The following is a 16,761-nucleotide window of genomic DNA, read 5'->3' on the forward strand; positions in this document are numbered from 1 at the left end:
TTAACCATAAAACTACTTTTATGGTTTCAGGTCTCATATTTAGGTCTTTAATCCATTATGAATTTATTTGGTGTAAGAAAGTGGTCCACTTTCATTTTTTACATGTTGCTGTCCAGTTTTCCCAGCACCATTTGTTGAAAAGACTCTTTGTCCCATTAGATATTCTTTCCTACTTTGTTGTAGATTAATTTGACCATATAGTTGTGGGTTCATTTCTGCATTTGCTATTCTGTTCTTATTAATTAATTTATTTTTTTTGCCATTGCCATGCTCTTTTGATCACGACAGCGTTTTTATATAAATTAAAGTCCAGATCTGTGATGCATCCAGCTTTGCTTTTCCTTTTCAAGGTTGCTTTGGCTATTTAAGCTCTTTTGTGGTTCCATACAAATTTTAGGAGTATTTATTCTAACTCTGTGAAAAATGTTGTTGGTATTTTTATTATTAACCACTTATTTCTCTGATAGAATAAGAGTTTTGTTATTCAACAGGAACAGTGATTCAAAGGGTGCTTCCCAAACTAATAGCATCAGCATCACCAGGAACTTACTAGAAATGCAAATTCTCAGGCCCTGTCTCAGACCAATGGAATCAGAACCTCCAGGAGTGAGTTTCACAGCCCGTGTTTCAACAAGTGACTTTGATATATTATAAAATTTGAGAGCCAATAACCTAGAAGATTAGAGGATCATTGAGAACCTGAAGTAGAAAAGAGAGGTACCAACTGATTTACAGAAGTGAGGAAATAGATGGGGCAGGAAAATAAAATTTGTTGGGGAAAAAGGAAATGTTACTAGAGTTTAAGATATTAGCAATAAGGGAGTTTTAAATAATGGTGAGATTTAAGTTATGATCATAAATGGACTAGCTGAAGTGAATGGAAATGGAAATTGGTTTTTGTAAAGATCATAAAAGTAGGACCAGTGTTGGAAGAAAAAGCAAGAGTAGTGTTGAAGTCATTGTATTGACAAAAAGAATTAAGATTAGGCATGTGCTCTGTGTGGAAGCTATGGAGAAATGGTGGAGTGTTCCCTGGATATCCACTGACAGTGAAAATTGAGGATAAGTATTTTCATGTTAGACAGAATTCACTTAGACAAGTCCGGGATGTTCAAAGATGTGGAGGGACTAAGTATTTATGAAAACCAGGAGAACTCCAACTCCATGGTCCATGAATCTATAGAAAAGAGACAAGAGGTTTCCATTAGAAAGAGTTTTACAATATCCCATGATACTGAACATCATAATAATTTTATTATTAATAATATTGAGATAGTGATTATTGATATTTATTATGATTATAACACGATATTGATTCCATTTTATTTTGAATGTAATAATAATTGTTTATCTACTGAGCATCAGTAGTTGGAAACTATAATTAATGTATCATGGGACATGTTAACCAAATAGATGCCTTCCCTGTGTTTCAGATTTTCAATAGTTTAAAGATTAGGAAAAAGCTAAAAAATTTTTTAAAAATTGGAAAGTTAAAACTATTTCTACTCATACATTAACCTGTCAAACATTGCAAAATTGCCAGATGTATCTTGCTCTTTCATATGTTATCAGATCTTTCCTTTGTGTCTTGCTATTCCCAAATAAGTGGCCTAATCAGAATCCTCTAGTAATAATCCTTATTTTAGACCCAGGGGACTATTTCTTAGAAAAACATCATTTATAACTGAATTCTTAATATTTAAGAGTTAAAGACTTATAACAAAAACTCCAGTAGTGTACATGGTAGATTTGGGTCAATCACTAAAAAGAAGCAAGATCCTCTCTTATCACTGGGTTAGTGATGGGGACATTGCAATGTTCAAAAATCCACAAAATGTCACAGTTTTAGGCAAAAGTCTTCAAAATCCAAACTGGCTGCTGTGGGTTATAAAGAACTTTTTAAAAAGGAGAACCACCACACGCCTTCTTCCCCAAAGACTATGGAGGCAAACTTCCAATGCTCACCATCAAACAGTGTGTGTAAAGACTGCAAGATCAACCCTGGAATTAAAAAGCAAATAAACAAAACACTTTATATGGCCAAACTCAAAAGGGCTGTACTGTTCTCTGGACAGAAATGAGGCTGCAGGCTGGTATTTCAAAAGAGCCACAAATTTTCTATCTGTCCCAAATGGGAAATAATAATTTTATTGAATAATAAATTAAAAATGAATCCACTTCTTTCTCCTTATAACTCAGTAAGTACTTATGATGTGGTCTTTGTAGCCAGAGTGCAATTCTTCAGTTAATGAAAGAAAAGTGTGTGTGAGTCTGTGTATACAATTATCCAAATGAAAGAGTAGAACAAAGTGAAAAAAATATTTCAAGAAACTTAATTTTGGAATAAAAAAACAAACTAACGTCCTTTAGGGTTTCAAGTATGCTGGCAGTGTTGGTATTGCCCCATAAGATACCAGTTTCCATGAGCAAAAAGCACAGGCAGCTTTGAGTACCTCTCTATCTCCATTCATAAGAGGAAAATATAAATACATTTATAAAGATCAGTTTAGGATTTTATTGCTTTTGGCAGAAGACCATTTAAAGACTTAGAGTAAAAAGTCTATGTCATATGGTTATTTAAATAAGAACCAAAAAGGGCAAAGTTGAATTTTTCCTCAATTAGTAATACTTCAAAATGTATTTAATGAAAAGGATTTCTAAAGAAACAAGTTATTATATTATTATGTAATATGAAATTTCCATTCTTATTTTTAAATGAATCAGGGTTTTTTATATTAGAGTCTTGATAGTAAAACACAGTTCTTATCACACAAATAACCTAGCCTTTTTGCTTTTGTTTTGAGAAGATGCTAATTGTACTTACTGCCATGAATATTCTGGCTGTGTTCCAAATGCACAGGGAAGACTAAAATTTAATGTAAAGATCTGCTAGCCAATGGAGTTGTTATACATACAAATCTTTGAAATGAGGAATGAAGATTTAGAACAGGTTAGTGGAAAGTAGTTATCCTTAGGCCTAGGGAGTCACATAACAGTGTGAGAATTTGGTGAAAGATATGGATCCTCTTTTTGCAGAAAAAGGAGAACCTTCCTACATTGTTGGTGGGAATGTAAGCTGGTGCCGCCACTCTGGAAAACAGCATGGAGGTTCCTCAAAAAGTTGAAAATAGAGCTATCCTATGACCCAGCAACTGCACTACTGGGTATCTACCCTAAAGATACAAACGTAGTGATCTGAAGGGCATGCGCACCCGAATGTTTATAGCAGCAGTGTCCACGATAGCCAAACTATGGAAAGAACCTAGATATCCATCAACAGATGGATGGATAAAGAAGATGTAGCATATCTATATCTATATCTATATCTATATCTATCTATATCTATATCTATATCTATATCTATATATCTGTATCTATCTATCTAGATAGATAGATAGATCTGCAATGGAATACTATGCAGCCATCAAAAGAACTGAAATCTTGCCATTTGAAACAATGTGGATGGAACTAGAGGGTATTATGCTGAGCAAAATAAGTCAATCAGAGAAAGACAATTATCATATGATCTCTCTGATATGAGGAATTTGAGAGGAAGGGCAGGGGATTTGGGGGGTAGAGAAGGAAAAATTGAAACAAGGTGGGATCAGGAGGGAGAAAAACCATAAAATACTCTTAATCTCACAAACAAACTGAGGATTGCTGGGGGATGAGGGGGGTAGGAATAGGGTGGCTGGGTTGTGGACATTGGAGAGGGTATGTGCTATGGTGAGTGCTATGAAATGTGTAAGCCTAATGATTCACAGACCTCTACCCCTAGGGCAAATAATACATTATATGTTAATAAAAATAATTTTTAAAAAGATATGGATCCTCTTCTAATAAAAATATACACAAAAACACACGTGTAATATGTAACATTGTGCATAGTGTTTCATGGCGTTCACAGATACTTTTGACACCTACCCATGGAGACCAAGCACTCCAGGTTAAGACTACCTGATGGTTTATGTGAGTTCAAAATATCAGGCTATCTAGATAGAACAATCTACTGAAATATATAATCATTGTAGAGAATTTGGAAAATATTAAACAGCGCAAATAATCCCATGTGAATCCATGCACTCACCATGGTAAAATTACCATGATCCCATCACACACAGATAAGCCTGCTTGACATTTGGGTGTATATCTTTCTTTTCCAATTAAAAATGTATTTTTCCACAAATAGAATTATATTGCACATAATATTGTATTATAGTTTTTTGATTCAAATAATATGATTCTATCTCCATGCTATCAAATATTCAGTGACTATTGTATTTCATCAAAATGCAATTATTTATTTAACCAGGTTTTTATTATAAAACATTAATTACTTATTTCTTAACATTATCATTTCTGATTTTTTACTCCTAAAATCACTATTGCTATGGGAATAATTTCTTTTTCCAGGTGGCGGATAATTTCCACATGGGGATAATTTGCCTATTTGCCACATTCATTTTATCTTACATCTTCTAAAATCACCTTGTCCCAATCACTGACCTATTAAACACTGAGTTTTAATTGAAGTATTTGTTACTTGTTCATGAAATATCATGTTAGTTTAAGAAATAAATATAGCTAAATTTGTTTGCAGTGCTTTAACCTAGAGACTTACTATTCTAGATATAGTATAAACTGGGCAGTAATTCTTAAGGATCATTTTGATGGGGGTGCATGGCAGGATGAGCAGGATGTTTGGCTGGTTTGGTTTGATTTGCTATAATGTGATTAGGATTTTGAACTCTGTAATCATTCACTACTAGGTTCTAACTGAGGAGGGGTTCAAACCCTATATAAATTCAAGTTCCTATGATGCTGAGAAGTAAATGTTGACAGGCAGGCAGACAGGAGACCTTACTTAGAGTGAGTTTTAGGTGAATCCTAAGGGCTCTCTCAGTGCTAAAAGTCTTTTATTCGAGACAGAAAGGAAATCAAGATGCCAAAAGATGAACCACTAGTGAGTTTTGGGTGCATGGGGGATATTTGTGATATTTTCTTCCTCTTTATATGTTGTATTCTTCCTATATTTTCTAAATGAGCTTATATTAAGTTGACCATCAGAAAAACACACGGGAAATATTTAAGTGCATTCTGTGGTCTTGCTTTCACAGTTAAATCTCATGTTCAGTAGGTCTTTCAATCCTAATGCCTCCTAATCATTTGTAACCCTAATTAGTAAGGTCATTTTCCAGAAAACCCGAGCTTTACATTCTTATAAATCCACGGAATTCATAAGACCAAATATCTACCCCACCTCCAAAATCCCAGAATAGATCTATCCAAGACACCATGGAAGAAACTGGGTAATCACAGTATGTCTGGCCATTTCTTCATTTTATGTACATTTTGGGTCTGAATGAAGACGTTAAGAGATATAATGGATGAAACTGAAAACTCATGAACAAGAACATGAAAGATTTCATCTCACACAAATGGTTGGTCCTATAGTTTGAAACAGTTTCATCCCAATCTTGGCTCCTTCATTCTTTCATTAATCAAATATTTATTTCATATCTTCTGGGGTGCCAGGTAGTACACTAGGTGCAGAGAGTATAAAGTGGAAAATAAAGCTGACATGACCCCAGTCTTAATGGAAATAATTTAAAAAAAAAAAAATGTGCACATAAACCTCCATTTATAAATTCTTGTTAATAGGAATGGATTACATTGCTTAAATGCTTACCAGGCACCAGGCATTATGTCAAGTGCTTTCAATTAATGATCTCATGTATTCTTTCCAATTTCCCTCTGGGGTAGGTATTATAGATGAGAAAACTGAAGCTTACAGACTCAAGTATTTTGCCCAGAGTCACACCAGGGGACAGGGTTTGAATGCCAGGCTGTTTGATTTCCAAATCAATGCTGTGACAGAAAAGAATGGGGTGCTATGAGAGAGTGGGAAGAGAAAATAACTTCTCGGGTGTCAAGGGAAGCTTTTTGGAGGAAATGGCATTCAAGTGAGGCCTGAAGTATGGGGGGGGGGGCGGTTAGGGAGGGTATGTGTACTCATTCAGCATTTAAAGTGTTTCTGACCTCAATTTCACCCAAATCAATTATTTATAAATAACTGATTTGCTTAATAATATAGCTCTGAGATTTATGAGCCATAATGAATTTGGAATAATAAGGCAAGAGGTCTTAGCTTTGGAGCATCCTTTTATTCCTCTTGTTGCTGTGCTTTAAAATAGCATACACCACAAGGATAGCTGCCTGCCCACAGCCCAAACAGCTACATCCTCACTAACTTGCTGCTGGGGCATATTGCCATCAGAGGCCTCTTACGTTCATAACAAAGTCTGTCAATCTAGCGCTCTGTATCCAACACAGCACACCAATTCTATCCTGTGGGACACAAAAAACATTTGGAGAAAAGGATGGGGGAAAAGGATGATGGGTTTGGATTATAATGACGAGGAGGAAAAACAAAATCTGTTAAATATTCACATCTGTTGAGTATGCTGTTATCGAAGAATAGAACTGTCTTTATAGAGCCCCACAAAAAAAAAAAAAAGTGAATTGATGAATAAATAGATATACAAACAAACACTAACTAGAAAAGAATTCACAATCTTTCACATGTAGTTTTCCCAGATGAAAATATAATATTCGTCACAGACCATAGAAGTCCACCACAAACAGGCAAATGTTAAATAATCAAATGCTCCATTTTTAAATGCCAAGGATCTACTCTATATACCATATAAAGCAGGTGTATCCTGGTTTTTCTTCCACTAAATACTATTTTGTAAGCATTTTCCTGTGTCACTAAACAATAGTCTAAAAGTTACATTGTGTAATTTTATAATTTACTTCTCAGTTATTCTATTATTATACATAATGATTTATTCCCAGTTTTCATTTATAAATAAAAATGTAAAGAGGTCTTGTGGGTTAAGTCTTGGTTATAGTTTTTAAATTGTTTCTTTGAGGTAAATTCACAGTAATCAAAAGTATGACCTTTTTAAAGCTTGCTTTCCAGAAATGATGTACCAATTTCCACCTCTAGCAGCAATGTAAGAAATGGTCACATTACTATAATCTTACCCGAATTAAGTATTATACACATTTCTCATATTGACAGAGAAAAAATTGCATTTTGTGTGCATAATTTTCTTACTAGTGAGCTTAGATCCTTTCTATTTATTGGCTTTTGTGTTTCTTATTTAAATTATCTACATTTTTATTGGGATAGTTGCTTTTTATCAATTTATAAAACTGTTGTCATATTATGTTAACCACTTGACACTCATATTTGTTGCGCTTGTATTTTTTGTTGGTTTGTTGCATTGAAGTCTTTAAACAATTTTGGATGGGGGCCTGGGTGACTCAGTTAAGAGTCTGCCTTCAGCTAGGTCATGATCTCAGGATTCTGGGATGGATCCCCTCATCAGGCTCCCTGCTCAGCGGAGAGCCTGTTCCTCCCTTTCCTTCTCCTCCCTCCCTTTACTTGTGCAATCTCTCTCTGTGTGTCAAATAAATAAATAAAATCTTTAAAAAAATTTTTGGAATTAATTTTGGCTTGTCATATCAGTTGAGAGTCCAATTTGATTTTTTTCTAAAAGGCAATTTCCCAGAATCATTTATAGAATAATCTTACCTCTTCTCATTGGTAAATGATGTGGCCTTTACATAGTCCGTACATTTCAAGAAATACTACGGACTTGTAGTAATCAAAACAGAATGGATCTGAGAAGCAAAACTGCCCTTGTTTTTTATGTTAATGGTATTAATAATAATGGTAATATATGTCTTGCAGAAACAATATATCATATAAACTTGTTAATTATTCAAATGATCTGTCATTGTTTATTCTTCTATTGAATCTGTCAAAAGCTGAGACAGATTATTAGAATCTGCTTAACAGTTTTCTTTCAATTTTCATTTGTTTTTCTTAGTCTGATGCTAAGTTACAGTTCATAATTTATATCATTCTGAGTCAAAATTTCTGATTGGTAAAATACACTATCTCACTTTAATGTTATTTAATTTTATATTGTTTAAAATTCATATTGCTACCACTGCTTCCTATTGATATCGCCCAGGTAGACATCTTTTATTTTTAGCCAAGTAGGAGTTAAAAGTAGATAGCCAGTCTAGGACAGCAATCCCGTAGCCTGCCTTCACATTCTGGTTCTGAGTTGAAAGAAAAAGAATGTGTGTGAGGGAGGAGTCCTAATAAATAAAAGACTAAATGGAACTTCCTTAACCTTAAAATATTTATTTTTAAAATGTACTTAAAATTGAATGTTACTGACATTCCTTTTAAAATGAGGAATAACCAAAAGACAACTGACAGAATGGGAGAAGACATTTGCAAATGACATATCAGATAAAGGGCTAGTATCCAAAATCTATAAAGAACATATCAAACCCAATACCCAAAGAACAAATAATCCAATCAAGAAATGGGCAGAGGGCATGAACAGACATTTCTGGCAAAAAAGACATCCAGATGGTCAACAGACACATGAAAAAGTGCTCCACATCACTCGACATCAGGGAAACACAAATCAAAACCACAATGAGACACCACCTCACACCAGTCAGAATGGCTAAAATTAACAAGTCAGGAAATGACAGATGCTGGCAAGGATGCAGAGAAAGGGGAACCCTCCTACACTGTTGGTGGGAATGCAAGCTGGTGCAGCCACTCTGGAAAACAGCATGGAGTTCCTCAAAAAGTTGAAAATAGAGCTACCCTATGACCCAGAATAAAGATGTGGTATATATATAGAATGGAATACTATGCAGCCATCAAAAGAAATGAAATCTTGCCATTTGCGACAATGTGTTTAGAACTAGAGGGTATTATGTTTAGTGAAATAAGTCAATCAGAGAAAGACAACTATAATATGATCTCCCTGATATGAGGAAGTTGAGATGCAACATAGGGGATTTGGGGAATAAGTAAAGAATAAATGAAACAAGATGAGATTGGGAGGGAGACAAACCATAAGAGAATCTTAATCTTACAAAACAAACTGAGGATTGCTGGGGGGAGGGGGGAGGGAATGGGTGGGGGGGAGGAGTAGAGGGAGAGAGAGTCATAAGCAGACTTCACGTTGAGCATAGAGCCAGACATGGGGTTCAGTCTAACGACCCTGAGATCAGACCCTGAGCCAAAACCAAGAGTCAAATACATAACTGACTGAGCCACCCAGGGACCCCAATCTATTTTGTCTTTCTGACAGATTTTTTTTTTAATTTTATTTTTGCCTCTGATATTCTGCATATTTTATCATAATAGTTCAATACTATATGTCTTGGTGCGAATTTCTTTTAGTTTGTCCTCTCTGGAATTTGTTCTGCTTTCTGAATTGAGGATTAAAGTCTTTCATTGTCTTTCTTAAATTCCCACTTTCTGAAATACTGAGATGTTTATTGCACAAATTATTTTCTTCTTCATGTCCCTTAATCTCTTTTTTAAGGTTTCTATGTTTCCATTTTTCTCTGGTGCATGTTGTAAAATACATTTAAATTGATCTTATATTTCATAATTCTCTTTTCAACTACATCTTATCTGTTTAATTTACTCAGTGGAAAATTAATTTCAATAATGTTTTTTAATTTCTAGAAGCTCTATTTGGTTCTTACATGTCAGTCTCTTTTTATAATACCATTTTCCTTGCTAATTTTTTTTTAAAGATTTTTACTTGTCTGACAGAGAGAGACACAGCAAGAGAGGGAATACAAGCAGGGAGAGTTGGAGAGGGAGAAGCAGGCTCCCCGCTGAGCAGGGAACCTGATAGGGGGCTTGATCCCAGGATGCTAGGATCATGACCTGAGCTGAAGGCCAACCCTTAATGACCAAGCCACCCAGGCCCCCCTTCCTTGCTAATGTTATTAAATCTCTGCATCATTTACTTAAATATTTTAACACACATTTTAGCCATAGTAAATACAGTATCTAATCTTTGGAGTCAAATTTTGCTAGAGTAAAAAAGCCCAAGGTTGATTGTTTCTCTGGATAAACTTGACTTCGTATTGCTAGGTTTGTTTATTTGTATGAAAGAATGCCGTGAGACCTAAGTTTTAGGTGCATCTCTTCAGGAACTGGTTAGATTTTGTTTTTCTATCAGAAATTCCAGGGTACTACCAATGAAGTACCACCTAAAATCAGTTTCTCCATTTCCAAACTGCCTAAAAACAAGCCTGCTGTTACCAAATTTTAGAAGGGGATTTTGACCCATCCATACTCCATGTGAAGACAAACAAGTTTCTTTCTCTTCTGCCATTATTAGTAGTCCAAAATGTTTTTGTTTTGTGTTTGTTTGGGCAATTCACCATTTTGCTGACTGAATATGTATAATTTGAAGGACTTTGGCTTTATGCAGGGATACACTTTGCCTCATACAGTCCTAACCTTGACTATTTTCACATGCGCACCCATCAAAATCCAACTTTGGGGTTACTGAGACTGGTTTATTTTCCCAGGATAGGAAAATATGTTGAATGTCAGTTCATTGTTCTAATTTCAAACTTTCCCTTTAAATTCTCTGCTCTTTGGAAACTTACCTTACTTTTGTGCATGACCAACTGTGTATTTAAAAAGGTATTTGTCATATTCTATCCAGCTTTCTAGTATATTGTTAGAAAGTTTCCAGAGTATCTCATCCACCCTATTTATGGAAATGGAGCTTTCCTAAGATAAGGTGTTTATCATCTGTAATTCCTATTATATGTTCTTTTTTAAAAGATTTTACTTATTTATTTGACAGAGAGAGAGAGATCACAAGTAGGCAGAGAGGCGGGGGGGGGGGGGGGAGCAGGCTCCCCGCCAAGCAGAGAGCCCGATGCGGGGCTCTATCCCAGGACCCTGAGATCATGACCTAAGCCGAAGGCAGAGGCTTAACCCACTGAGCCACCCAGGCAGCCCTGTATTATATGTTCTTTAAGATTCTTTAATATTTTTGGATTTCTTTTCATATATTGCCTTGTCCTATAAATTGTATCTCTAAACATCTTTGCATCCCTATGCAAGGTTAAGTTTCTTGAAAAAAATAATAATTCTCATTTATTTTCCTAACTTTATCTATGAGCATGGAGAAGTGAATGTTTGCATCTATTTCTGGAAAGTTGAAAATGTCAACTTCATCATTCTATTCTTGGGCATTTTAGCAGAATTGTTCTGCTTTACAATTCAAATGATTCTAGAGTAGAGATGCTTAAAGAAGATATATTACCAAAGACTAGATCAGGATATGGAAGAAGGCCAGAGAAGGGAGAGTTCTTTATTCTTTCAAAATATTGAACCCTTATATGATAGAAAAATTTGACTAAGAAAAACGAAGTTTATACTGATAGCTTAGAGGCAGGTCAAGTGAAGCTTTATTATCTTACTTTATTTACAGCCAGGCTACAATCTAAATGCTACTTTTGTTCCTCTTTCACATAGAACTTTGATCATTATTCCATAAATATTTAAATACTCACATTTGCATGAAAGACATGTACGTTAACCACACACACACTGCTTATGCTCAGAGGGACTTTTGCTTCTGTGACAGAGCCCTCCTTTGCAGTACAACCTATAAGACAACTGTCAGCATTTCTTAAGCTGAACTACAAAATGGGCAAGCATTTGTTAAGCAACAAGAGTACTTCAACTGACTGGGACTTAAGCCATTGACGTCAGCACACATTAGCCAAAATATTTTCCCCTCGTCCATGGCCCCAAACTGTAAACACCCAGCTTGTATGTAATTAGCCTGACTACTTCAAGAGTGGAACAAGTGAATCTGAAAGACACTCCCCCAGCACTCTGCCAGGTTGCCAGAAAAACATTGTCATTCTCTAAATTAATGCACGTAATTGTCCATATCGACTTGGTGCACAGCATGCAGCAGAGAGATAAAAATAGAAGCAATGCAATTCAACATACATGCAGGATGATCTTGGGAAGAAAAAGTCTGCTGCAAACTGAGAACAGTGCCTTTCTTTTATGAGCAAGCATAGTTCATTCATTTCCATGTTCCTGACTTTTTCTATTACCCTTTCTGCTTTCATATTTTAGGACATTTATATTTAAAAGATGAGCATATTTTTTGCTTCTCTGAAGCCTGATTTATTTCCTATAGGATTTTTATTCATAGCATTGCCTTTCTATAGGAAACCCACAGCAGGAAATTCTTGGTTTGTGGTTTGTTGCAATACAACAGAGATTACATCAAATTTGCAGGCAACTTTACTTAAGAATGGATCATGGGCCACAAACATGGAAATGAGTTGCTGGAAACCTAGAGGTATGAACCAGAAATGAGGAAGGTCTCAAACCTTCTTCCAATTTTCAGAGCTCTACCTAGTTGTGGGAAAGGCTAATGATAGAACATTGCAAGGGATCTTGCTCCCCTACAGTCAGGGTATACCTCCTATGGCCATCTGCTCTGTTGCGAATGGACCAAAACCTACCCAGCATGCAAAGAAGAGTAGAAAGTACAAGGCAAAGAGAGAGAAGCTTACCACTGGGACATTTTCTTTAATACCAAGTTCCTAAAAACACACAATGTTTCTTATTGAACATTTTTGGAACTTTCTGTAATGAAACTCTTCTTAACTAAATATGCCAGGACCAAACCTAATACACATGGCCAGGACATCATACTCTTTGTATCAAACATTGTATCTGTGTTGTTCGGAAAGGTTCATCTGTTCATCCCGAGTTAGACAGAATCCCAGCTCTGCTTCTGAGTTACTATAAAACCTTAGGCAAGCTACAGACCTGTTCTTCTGTTTAACTTCTAGTTTGTAAAGTGGGGATAATGACTCCTAGAAGTGCTAGTATGCAGTTTGGAAAAAAAAAAATTCATGTCAATATCTGGCCCACAACACATACAAAATAATTGACAGATTTTACTGTTACTTCAGATACCAACTGTTAATAAATTACTGAAAGTTCTTAATTTTTTTTATTGTTGAGCCATATCTCCATCATACAAGGGTTCCTAAACACTTCAGAGTTTTAAAAAAACAAACCAGATTCCCAAAGCCCATCTTAGAGATTGTGAGTTAGTGGTCTGGGGTAGAGGCCATGAATCTGGATCTCTTTGTTAAGCTACACATTCGTTCCTGAGGATTAGCTAAATTTTAAGAATACCAGGATAATGAATCCATGTGAAAACTAAGTTCCAATAGTTGATTTTCAGACAAAGACAGAATTCTAGCAAGTGATCTGGGGTTATAGGTTAGAGTTCAACCTTGATTAATTCAGTGAGAAAGGTAATTATATTCATTAAAGTGATTTAATTCCTCTCAAAGGGCTCATCTCTAATTAAGTCCCTCTTCATTAATATAATCATCTTTCTCAACTGTAATGGCCTGAAGACTAGCATACATCCCTCATACACACTTCATGAAAGCTATACTCTTCCTTTGAAATTTCTAGAAGAATGGCATGCACCTCAAGCCCAACACTGGTACTGTATTATTAGCATCTTACATGATTTTCAAGCACAATTATGACATAAGAATATTAATTTTAAAACATTATCAGCTATTATTACCACTCCTGGACATGCTATGCTAGGGATCATGTTGGACTCAGATCTCTGTTTATATTCCTTTCTCTATGTTTTTACTTTCATAACCTTCTTCATCACCCTTTGGTTAAAATGCATCTTCTAATTGTATCTCCTGGCTCTCCCAACTGTCATTCCCTTTTAAAAGTTTCCCATCTTAAGTGACTCTTAATCTCACAAAACAAACTGAGGGTTGCCGGGGGGAGGGGGTTGGGGAGAAGGGGGTGGGATTATGGACATTGGGGAGGGTATGTGATTTGGTGAGTGCTGTGAAGTGTGTAAACCTGGTGATTCACAGACCTGGGGATAAAAATATATGTATATAAAAAATATATGTTTATAAAAAATAAAAAAAAAAAAAAAAAAAAAAAAAAAAAAAAAAAAGTTTCCCATCTTTGATCAAAAATTTGGAATTAATGAACTTCCTTTTTTTCCCTGAATATCTCAAAGTACTCGGCAGGCAATCACATTCACATAATTTAAATGTAGTATGTAGAGTAATAAGAGTAGGGTCAGGCCATCACCCCAGGTCACAGGTTCCAAGATTGGATGTAAGATTCAAGCAGGACATATTTATAAAAATTATAAAATTTTAAAATATATGTTAAATGTCAAATAATACAATGGAAAAGTTAATTCAACACATAAAAGAGAAAAAGCTTATTTTAAACATCTAGTTCCATCAAATTCTTAAAATGTGAAAGAGCATTTTTGGGTCGAAAAATTTATGTTTCTGATTCCTGGTCTTTTTCCAATAAGGAATTGTTTTGGAAAATTTGAGTAAGATCTATTTAGCAGCTTTTGAATATACAGTGAGCCAAAACAAAACGTGAACAGGGGATGCAAGAGGATGATTCATATAATATTTTTAAAAATGATATTTTGAGGGTAGATTATTTCTCACAGGGAATATTCTTTTGTTCTGAAGAGCAGAGAATGTTCTTTTAAGGTGAGACTTAAGGAAAGAAAACTCACATCTGAAAGCACAATATATGAGGCAGAATAACAAAGCTGCTCTTATGCCAAATTAGCATTCCAAAAAATGCAAGAATTTTTTCACCCATCAATGTTAGCAGAAGAGGTCATTTGCAATCAGAAACATATTGCTCTTTGTACAGAATATTAATATGGATTACCAACATAGATTATTGTATGTAATGGAAATTTTCAGGAAAATTTACAGCAAATAAATATTCTAGATTTACACTTGAGTCATTTTCACTAAGAACAAAACTCGGGTTACTTCTTGAACAAAGTTCAAAGTTTTTAATTTAAAGCAACACACACACATACACACACACACACACACACACACACACACACACAACGACACACCCAAATAAAGTCTACTTGACAATCATATGTAAACATCCAGAGATATTTAAGTGCTTTTTTTGGCTTCAATTTTCATTCACTATAAATGCCATATGATGTGAATTGCATGGGAAGTACTGCGGGTTTGAGTTCCCGCCAAGTCAGTGCTATCACAATTGATCAAGGGAACCAAAGGAAACAATTAGATTATATATATATATTTTTACTTTTATCCTAAAAGAGTATTTTTAATACATTGTAATGCATTATAACTTACAAGAAACAGAATATATATATAGGAATTTACTTTTTCCTTTAATCATTCCTGATGCTACCAAATGAAGCATATAGGAGACAGAACAAAGCCACTAGAATCAGCATAAAAATGTTAAAGAAGCTATCCTACTTCCTTTAAAAAGTTTTTCCTTTTTAAAGTAATTATAATTAAAAAGTTATATTGGGGCGCGTAGGGGGTTGTCAGTCAGTTAAAGCTCCACCTTCAGTTCAGGTCAAGATCTCTGGATCTTGGGATCTAACCCTGGGGCAGGCTCCCTGCTCACTCTGGAGTCCCACTTCATGCTTTCTTTCTCTCTCTCAAATAAATAAAATCCTCAAAAAACTATATGAAAATAATGACTAAAAGACATGTAGAATAAGAAAAAATCACCCATGTTTTCACCAGTAACTGAAAATTGGCAACCTTTTCCATATTTGCTTTTCTCCCCTCCAACAAACACTGCAAAGTCCTTTTTGACCACTACCTTACCTCCTCCCTCTCTCTAGAGGCAACCACTAGCAGGATTTTGATGGGTCACAGTCTGGCCCTCTGGGTTTCATGGCTCCAAATTTGGGCTTAAATTAGACCCTTGGGGATTCTGCATGACACAAATTGTGGGCCAGGGAAGTGGGCCAGGTTCCAATCCATGGGGATTCTTCCTCTTCAGTGAGTGGATCTAATCCAGCACCCCCCTCCCCTTGTAACACTCCACCCCAGGCTTTACTCTGGTAGTTCCCCTCTGGCCCTTCACTTCCTCCAGCACACATTCAGCTCCTCCTCCTGAGTGGGCACTGCAGCCCCCAGACCCTATTGTCCTAATTTGGTCTTCAGCACCTAGCTTTAGCCTTCACTCTGATGTTCTTTCTCTTCTCTAGCCCCTAGTAATTTTCCTTAGCAGAATGGTTTGTTTTTGACATTAGTAAAAATAATTCTCTGTGCTTTTTGTTTGTTTGCTTTTGGGGTGTAACAGGTTGTTTTTAATATATCCTCCCACTCCATTCTTGACTTTACCATGTCTATTACCTAAATAATTAAAATGAGTTTTAAAATAAATAGGCACACTTAACTACAGAGAACATACTGATGGTTACCTTAGGGGAGGTGGGTGGGGGGATGAGTTAAGTAGGTGATGGGGATTAGAGAGTGCACTTGTGATGAGCACTGGGTGTTATATGAAAGCATTGAAATCACTAAATTATACACTGAAACTAATATTACACTATAAATTAACTGGAATTAAAATAAATACTTAGGGAAAAAAACTTTAAAAATAAGAGAAAAAGATAAACTTGCAAAGAAACAAAATATCTCAATTTTTAAAAAGAAAAATATATTGTACAACGGCTATAAAGAATGCTGCTCATTCATCACATAAATACATATGGAACATCTACTATGGGTCAGGCACTTAGTAATGAATAAAACAAGCAAAAAGAAAAAAACACCACTTTCTTTTAATGGGAAAATATGGATGATAGATAAATAGATGACAGATTGATAGAATAGACAGAAAAAATAAAGAAGGACATTGGAGGGTGCTGGGGGGTTGGAGAACACTTTGCAGTTTCTTACATAAAGTGGTCAGGAAAGCCTCAGTGAAAACAAAGAAGGAACAAGGTTGGCATCTGTGTGACAGCAAACAATTGTAGG

This window comes from Mustela lutreola, chromosome 6 (assembly GCF_030435805.1).
Source record: "Mustela lutreola isolate mMusLut2 chromosome 6, mMusLut2.pri, whole genome shotgun sequence".
NCBI lineage: Eukaryota > Metazoa > Chordata > Mammalia > Carnivora > Mustelidae > Mustela > Mustela lutreola.